Raw genomic sequence first — 8,838 nt, forward strand, 5'->3', positions numbered from 1 at the left:
TATTTGAAGTCATGAAAGGCAAAGACCTACATCCAAGATTACTTTATCCAGCAAAGCTATCATTTAGAATAAAAGGGCAGATAAAATGCTTCCCAGATAAAGTCAGATTAAAGGAGTTCATCATCACCCCACCCTTATTGTATGAAATGTTAAAAGGACTTATCTAAGAAAAAGAAGATAAAAAGTATGAACACTAAAATGACAACAAACTCATAGCTATTAACAACCAGATCTAAAAAAAACAAAACAAAACAAACTAAGCAAACAACTAGAACAGGAACAGAACCACAGAAATGGAGATCACATGGAGGGTTATCAGTGGGGGAGTGGGAGGGAGAGAGGGGGAAAGGTACAGAGAATAAGTAGCATAAATGGTAGGTAGAAAATAGACAAGGGGAGGTTAAGAATAGTATAGGAAATGTAGAAGCCAAAGAACTTATATGTACGACCCATGGACATGAATGAAAGGCAGGGAAAGCGGGTGGGAGGGGTTATACAGGGCGGAAGGAAATAAAGGGGGGAAATGGGACAATTGTAATAGCATAATCAATAAAATATATTTTAAAAAAAGAGGGACAAGGAAGGAAAGTAACAGTTTTTTAAAGATTTTATTTATTTCTAGAGATAGGGGAAGGGAGAGAGAAAGGAAGGAAGAAAACAATGTGTCAAATACATCTATCAGTTGCATCTCTCATGTCCCCAACTGGGGACCTAGCCTGCAACCTAGGCATATGCCCTGACTGGGAATTGAACCAGCAACCTTTTAGTTTGCAGGCCAGCACGCAATCCACTGAAGCACAGCAGCCAGGGCTGAAAGTGAAATTTTATATAAACTTTGAAAGATGCTTCTCCGATACAGTGATATGTGAGAAGACATGAGGGAACAGTCATGTTGCTAACTGAGTGAGGGAATTGAAGCAGAGCAGTGAGCAAAGGCCCTGAAGCAGAAGAGTACTTAGGTTGTTCAAAAAACAGCAGGATGTAGAGAGAATGAGAGAGAGAAGGCAATAACGACATAAGGTGTGTGTGAGGGCAAAACATGATAACAAATTTTACTCCATGTGAGATGGGACACTGTAAATATGATTGTGGAAATTAGCATTATATAGATAATGTTTAAACAAGAAATCACCTTGGGAGTGAATGAACACAGAGAAGAAAAGTTGTCTGAGAACTGAGTACAAGGTAGGTCAGCACTGTTGTTCCATTGTTATAAAATGTTATAAATAATAAATTATAACATAATGTGTTATAAATGATTTATAGTCTCTTCTGTGAACATCTAAAATTTGTTAATATAGTTTCTATTAACTTAGCTCACACACATGAACAGCAGCCTTAATTGTGTTATGGGCATTTATGTATTGAAAATCATGGGTATTTTTGCATTTGAATCTTCTTTTGATACATATAGCAAGTAAAAAGTTATCTTGGTAAAGCATTAATATAGAACATAATATAATAGGTAATCAGTAAAGTGAAGGATAATAATCAAATAATGAAATTTAGAGAAATCCATGGGGTTTTTAACTAGCAAGTATAAATTATGATCAAAAAACTAAATTGTATGAAATGTCAAAGGGACTTATCTAAGAAAAAGATGATCAAAAATATGAACAGTAAAATGACAACAAACTCACCATTATCAACAACCGAACCTAAAAAACCAAAAATGAACTAAGCAAACAACTAGAACAGGAACAGAATCACAGAAATAGAGATCACTTGGAGGATTATCAGCAGGGTTGGGGAGGGGAGGAGAGGGGGAAAAAGTACAGGGAATGAGAAACGTAAATGGTAGGTACAAAATAAACAGGGGTAGGTTAAGAACAGTATGGGAAATGGAGAAGCCAAAGAACTTATATGTATGAACCATGGGCATGAACTAAGGTGGAGCAATGATGGTGTGAGTGGGGTGCAGGGTGGAGGGGAATAAAAGGAGAAAAAAATGGGACAACTGTAATAGCATAATCAATAAAATATATTAAAAATAAAAAAGAAAAAGAAAAAAGTAAATTAAAAAATTGTCCAATGACAAATACTTTTTTGTTATTAGTCCTAAAAATAAGTAAATAAAATAAATGGACAGAATGGCAAATAAATAAGTGTTCTTAATAACATCACTTTCAAGTATATGTCACTAATTTATAGTTGTTTTCCCATCTCACTTCAATAACTCTGAAATGTTAATGCCTATTGCAATGGAACGTAACGGGCCGGCTTATATCCATGCATATAGTACATATCTGGGGAGATGTTGATGTGGGCTTCGTTCATTCTTTAGAATTGTTAGTACCATCCAGTCTTCCTTAGCTTTTGCAGGTTTGAAGGTGATGACATACATCCCTTCATCCCACCATCTGAGATCAAAGATGATATTTAAAAAAATACTGTACAATACTTTACACAGTTACCACCATTGATAAAATTATTCTATCTTTAGTCTACTAATATGCATCTACACTATATGAATTGGCATTTTGATTTTATTAAGCAAAAAAACTGGAATGATGGTCTAGCAGTGAGCAGTAAGAAGAATTTTTGTTCTTGCTACTTCTATAAATATCAGCAAAACAGTTCAGAAGTCTTGATTGTCTGGAATCATTCTCAACACGATGTAGTTCAAGACAAACTATAATTTTAAGATCTAACCAATATATCACTCTAAGGTGTCTGCTCATTTATGTTAAACTGAGTCTTATTGTCTCTTAATTTGGCTTTAATGATGCTCAGACCACTTCAAAGCATAGCCAATTAGTTTAATATTTGTATAGTTACATCTATTAGCCATCTTGTAAAAGAAAGGAAAATAGTCATACCTGTATTTTGTCATCATTAACATATTGGCTAAGAGTCAGATTAAATGATACCCAAACAACAGGGCAAATCAACCATGGTGTTTTCAGGTGTATATCTCTGAGATTTTTAGTAACCACAGAGCAAGATCCAAGAAAGGGCATTTTGATAAGGACTACAAGAGATATAGATGTTAAGCACTTTGAAAACACTTTAATTAGATAATAAAAATATGCTTAAAATAAATGTTTCAAGGGAGAATAAATTAATATCACACAAATTAAGAAAAACTACCTTATAATGCTATCTGATATAAAGGAAAAATTTCAAATAAAATAATACTTCAGAAAATTATTTTATTGTAATGGATATTTCTTTATTAACAATTCCATATTTGTTCAAAATCTAGTTACTTTTATGTTACATATTTTCCATTGTTTTTTTTAGATTCCATTTTCTGCTACCTATGACAATGGTCATGAAGAAAACAAATTGATAACCTCAAAACAGTATTTCTATTTAATCCACATGCCAATACAAATATATATTCATTTATTTCAGAGTATATGCCAATGCCAGGCACTTTCATAGGGCCTGAAGTTATAGCAATGATCAGAACTAACACAGAGCCCATGAATGTTATCTGTATTAGTACCTTTATGCATTAATTTGGGTTAGAATCACATGGAGACCCTTGTAAAATAGAGATGCTAAAACAGTATGTCTGAGGTAAAGCCTGGGATATTGTGATTCTAACAAATAGATGCTGTTGGTCCCTGACCACATTGAGTACCAAGGGTCAGAGAATTGAAATGTCTGCTCTAAAAGCTCCTGTTGTAGTTGTTCAGCAAGAGTCACACAAAGATGTGCATCTGTGGTATGTGGATTAGTTTGAGCTTAAGGCAACTGAGACCTGGCATACTCAAAAGAAACTTACCTCTCCCACAAACAATTTAAATTGGGGGCTATGACTGGAATAAGAGTTATTATCAGAATTAATGTTTATGGGCTATCTATATAGCAGGGGACATATCTAATTACTGAACATATATCTATCTGCTCTTCTCATCATCCTGTGAGTTACTCTCCTCCCTTCTGAAGTCTCAGGCCACTTCCCCAATTCCTTAGCTTCTCTGAACTTCTCATGCATGTGGGCCTCTGCCACTCTCATGTACTCATGGTTCCCATATGTATGTATGTAATTAAATATGGATTTTTTTTGTTAATTTGCCTCATGTTGACTTAATTATTAGATTAGTCTAGAGAATATAGAAGGTAGAGAAAAATTTATTTCTCCCCAACACTGCTGTAGACATTAGAAGGAATTTAGTCAACCGTATCTTCACTGTGACAGCGACAAGCTAGAGATGAAAGGTTTAGGGGATGTATTACCAGCACTAGTGCCTGGTTACACTCTAAGAGTCAGAAGAGTTTCCAAAGGTATCTTTTATGTTAGAACCAGTTAATCAAAGTCTCTTTAAATGTTTCAAAATATACCTAGCCATTGTTACAGAGTCACTGTTAAACCTAGCAGTAATTGTTGATCCTTACATAGTCAGGGAACGACTCAGTTTCTAATGTTTCATAGAACATTGCCTATATTGGAGAAGAAAGAGAATAACATGATCTGGTTTCAAGATTTTTTTATAGATGTAAAATAATATGAATCATATTCAATAAATTTAATAAAGTATTATTTTTACCACATCTAAAACATTTAATAAAGTTTTCTTGTGAGAGAATTTGGGTCCATATTTGAAATTCCATTACAATTTAATTTTAATAAGAATTTTCATAGGACCAAATGTCATATATATTTTAAACATTGATATGCTTGTAATCTTTATGTACATTAGATCTGGATAAAATTTTTGGAATTTTTTTATTTTTGGATAATGAGAAAAAAGAAGACGATGATGTATCTACCTGCTGAGACTTTTCCTGCCGTTTTTTATGAAAATAAAGCAGAAGGTCAGGCAGAACTCACATGGAAACCTTAGCAGCAGCAGAGTTCACTGGGAAGTATTATGGAGAAAAAAGCGTGGTGAGCGTGCCTGTCTCCAATATCTACAGCATTCTTTGGTAGCTCTCAGAGGCTCAGCTGGGTTGGATACAGGGGTGATTGATAACTTTTCAGAAATTTTGCTACCTGGTGGTTAAACACATCAGTTATTAAAAATTAAATTTATAAAGAGAATTAAATAATTTTTAAAAGGAAGATAATAAATATGCATAACATTATTTCCTATATAATTTTGTGTTGTTGATTACCGCTTTCCAATTTCCTGTTCAGTTACATCATGTAGGTAATTGGAATTACCACTGGTTGGAATATATGAGAGGGGACCAAAACAAACAAAAACAAAAACAAAAATGGAATTATGTCTGGAGGGCGGGCCCCCTGTAGTATAGGCTTTCTCTGCTAAGTGAGTGTTCTAGGAACCCATCTGTATTAGTGTGCCAGCTAGCATTGTCATGAGAAGCTGCATTTAGCTTCAAGAGATATTTTTGAAAACTTTCAATGGATTTGCCCATTTCATGATGAGTGATTTACCAGCATACTTGCCCACACCGTGCTGAGTGTTCAGCAGTTTTTGACCATAAAAGACATAAAACCCCCTTGCTCTACCCTCCTCATTCACTGGATCTCTCTCTAAGTGACTTTTCGTTATTGTTTGTTTCCCTGGATGAAAAGACTCCTCAAAGGGAAACATTTTACAGACATGGAAGAGATAGATAAAAACAAACAAACAAAAAAGCGGCAGAGCACTAAAAGGCATCAAAATCAATGAGTTCAAAAACTGTTTTGAGCAGTGGAAAAAATGTCTCTATAGGTGTATTTTATTAAATGAAGAGGACTTTGAAGGGGACTAAAGTTTAAGCACTATTCAGTAACTAAGGAGTAAAGAAGTTTAGAATGAGCCCCCATAAAATGTGCCACTTTGCCATGTCAATTATTTTGAGCTGAAGGCAATCAAGTCCCAGCAGATTCAAGAACTTTCCATTAGCCACCTATAAGAATTTAGATAGAGGGCCTGGCCAAGAATGAGAACTATCACCAGAGGTAACTGCAGAGGGTATGAGCTAGCTGTGATAAGCTGAGTGGGGGTAGAGTTTGGCAGGGCCCGGATATCAAATTCTTCTCTTTTCTGTGTCCCTTTGTGTCTGCATGTCACGAAAGTTATTGTTTTTTTTTTTTAACTGAACATTTGCCATTTCCATCTTCCTGTAAATTGAATTCCTTCCTTTTGAAGTCCCAGACCACTGACCCTTTTCAGGATGGCATATAAGCCTCAATTACTCAACTGCCTGTGGGTCTCATATTCTTAGGGAACGCCTGTACAGATGTAATTGAATGTTTTTCTCTTGTTAACCTGTCTTGTGTTAATTTGATCACTATATCAGACCAACACCCTAGAGGGATAGAAGGATAATTTTTCCTGTCCAGCAGGAGCTGTGCATAAACAGAACTCCTTTTGCAATGCTAGCTTTCATGGATCACCTTTCAATATATTAATCTCTACAATTCAACCATCAGTAAAGAAAATATTTTCACCCAAGTTAATAATATATATTATGGATCATGATAAGTACAATGAATAAAAGGAGTCATTTTTCAAAATTGTCGATAAAATGATGAAACACATCAAGAGATTTGAGATCTCTTTGAAAAGTCATAAATTTTAATAAAGTTTATATAAATTTTAAAGATGAATTGTGGCATTGCCTTTTACATTGGATTTTTTCTTGTGTAGAAGCCCACTATAACAAAGAAATGTATACTAATACATAATGTTTCTTTTCATCTTATCTCTTCTTTTGTAAATCTCTCTTTTAAGGATGTTTCATAGATGACTTCTTGTCTGGAATGGTGAAAGTAAACTGTCAGGGTACTTTTCTGGCTTATTATTCTCTGACTATGATTTAAAATCAATCTCTCCAATGAAGCTGGTTACACTGTAAAAACAAATATATTTTATTTATTTTAAATCACTGGCCTAAGCAATGTTGCATGTGAGCATTTTGTTTCCTTTGAACACATGGAGTCATGCTGGAGTCTGTGGGTGTGTCCCTTGCACTACATAACCAGATTTCCCTCTCATGTCTTGGAAGTCACAACATATGCTGAAAATGTAAAATATAGTTGTCATATTTGTCAGTGTTTGTTAAGATGCACGGTATTATAAAGTGTTAATATTTAAGTAAAGTGTCTTGTCTAAAACTAAAAGTATTGTCTTAAGGATCCCTTTCATTCAAGAAAAATAGTTTCAGGAAATTAAAGTCTCACTCTATTTACATTTCAGTTATGTTTTAAACTGCTTTAGTACTAGGTAGTCTATTTATTCCAGGAAATAACACATTTTATGCAATGAGAATGTTAATCTTCTCATAGTGTTGCAAATATATACTTGCAGAAAAGTAGTAGTGATATTTTTTTCTAATTACAAAAAGGAAAACCTGCAAAAATATTACATTCATTTGTTTGAGTCATTGCATAACAGTTCTTAAAAGGGCAACATACGTTACTGTCTATGAGACCAGTGTAGAACAACACTGTGGACAGCAGCCTGCAGAATGAAGGGAAGAGAATGGAAGGGAATGCTAAGAAGGAAGAAAGGAAGGGATGGAGGGAGGAAAATGGCTACTTAGAAAACAGAACAAGTTTAAGGAAAACATATCTGGTGAAAATAATGGATTTCTAATTGTTCAATAGGCATTGGTGTCCAGCCTAATTATCTTCTAGGAGTGGCTGATTTAAACAGTGGAGTGGGGCGGAGCCCGCGGTGGCTGTGTGCGGTGAGCAGGTGCAGCAGCTGTGGGCCTAGCCATGGGCCATAGCTCTCCCGGAAGCAGGGCATCACCCTCAATGGGATTGCTCCAAACTCCTGCCTGAGTTCTTCTCGTTTGGCAGCAACAGCATTTTATATCAGTGTGGCATTCATCCATCTCAAACCTTTACTCAAGTGCAGAAATATGGACTTACCTTGCTTGTAACTACTGATCCTGAGCTCACGAAATGTCTAAATAATGTTGTGGAACAACTAAAGATTGTTTACACAAGTGTTCAGAAATATTGAAAATGGCGAGATCCTTAAGAGATGGCGATTCAATATTGATTGTGACAGACAGCTAAGGATGACAGTACACCCTGATAAAAGTCTCAGAAAGTAATCAAAGATGAAATCTGCTAAGTGATCAGACAGATCACAGCTACAGTGACATTTCTGCCACCGTTGGAAGTTTCTTGTTCATTTAATCTACTGATCTGTACAGACAAAGATTTGGTTGCAACTGAAAAATGGGAAGGCCACAGTTCATTACCAATTCTGAGCAAGTCCATCTGCATTCCTTCACCACTACCACCCACAAAGAAAACAGCATGGTGGCCTGCAGACTCCCCATCTAGGACTGAAGATGAGACAGGTCACTAATGTAATTCTCGGATGTGTGTTTCCTGAAGCCAAGACAACATAGCTGATTAATCTTTAGATGGGAAAAAACTTAGCATTATACTTTACTGAACTGCATGTAACTGTTCCATTTTTTTGGTACCTGTTTGACTTTCTATAGGATTGACATAATTTTTTGCACACTGTTCAAAAGGGAACCAGCAGATTACGTCAGCATTGTAATGTTAATTCCTTTGAAGGTGGTAACTATAGATGGAAAACTTTTGCTATAAAGCTAAATATATGCAAATATATAAATATAAATGCCTTCTTAAATCAGACCTTTTAATCAGGCAGCTTGACTCAGAAAATAGGTAAATATGATAGATAGCAAAAGAAGTCCTACTATTCAGAATCTTTGCGTAGGTACTAAAACAACTGATAATCCATAATAACAAAATATTGCTATGGGTCCTTTTGCCACTTATTTATTTTATATAGTTTTGTATAGTTTCCCTACTGAGAAAAATCTCCAATTATTTGATTTTCACATATGCAATTTACACCTATAAAACTATCATTAAACAGCCTATCTGCTGTTTAAATTCTGGTGATACAGAACTCTTAAAAATGCCTTTGTGTTTCATAAAAT

At 35.0% G+C, this 8,838-nt stretch overlaps 1 pseudogene; it reads left to right on the forward strand.

Moving 5' to 3' along the window:
• The window catches only part of LOC112311438 (mitotic spindle assembly checkpoint protein MAD2A pseudogene), a 103,628-nt pseudogene extending 95,425 nt beyond the window's left edge, over window positions 1–8,203 (forward strand).
• The last annotated feature ends 635 nt before the right edge of the window (window positions 8,204–8,838 follow it).

This window comes from Desmodus rotundus, chromosome 13, assembly GCF_022682495.2.
Source record: "Desmodus rotundus isolate HL8 chromosome 13, HLdesRot8A.1, whole genome shotgun sequence".
NCBI classification, from domain to species: Eukaryota; Metazoa; Chordata; class Mammalia; order Chiroptera; family Phyllostomidae; genus Desmodus; species Desmodus rotundus.